This window comes from Cariama cristata, unplaced genomic scaffold (genome assembly GCF_000690535.1).
Source record: "Cariama cristata isolate BGI_N322 unplaced genomic scaffold, ASM69053v1 scaffold38896, whole genome shotgun sequence".
Lineage (NCBI taxonomy): Eukaryota > Metazoa > Chordata > Aves > Cariamiformes > Cariamidae > Cariama > Cariama cristata.
The window spans coordinates 779-1134 of NW_009621044.1; positions in this window are offsets into that span (position 1 = coordinate 779).

Here is a 356-nt window from a genome sequence, read left to right on the forward strand (position 1 = left end):
AGCATCCGCCCGTTCCCCCCCGAGGGGAGTGCCTCAGCTCCCGGTGTGTCCCCCCCAGCCCAACGTAATGGCATGAAGGAAGAGGTGAGGCCGAGCTCATCTCCTTGGCTTTATCACTCCACACACTGCCACAAGCTGCTCCCAGACCCAGTCCTGGCCAGGAGGTAGGCAGGAAAGCTGGGTGCAGTGGGGGCTGGAGGCACAGGCAGGCTCCAGAGCACCCCAGAGCTGTCCTCCCACTCTGGGAAGGGAGCGGGGACACTGTGGAGAGGATCAGAGGGATGCTGTCCCCCACCCCAGGTGGCAGAGCAGCTGGTGAAAGGACATACGTCATTGCTGCCAGCCCCTGGGTGCCC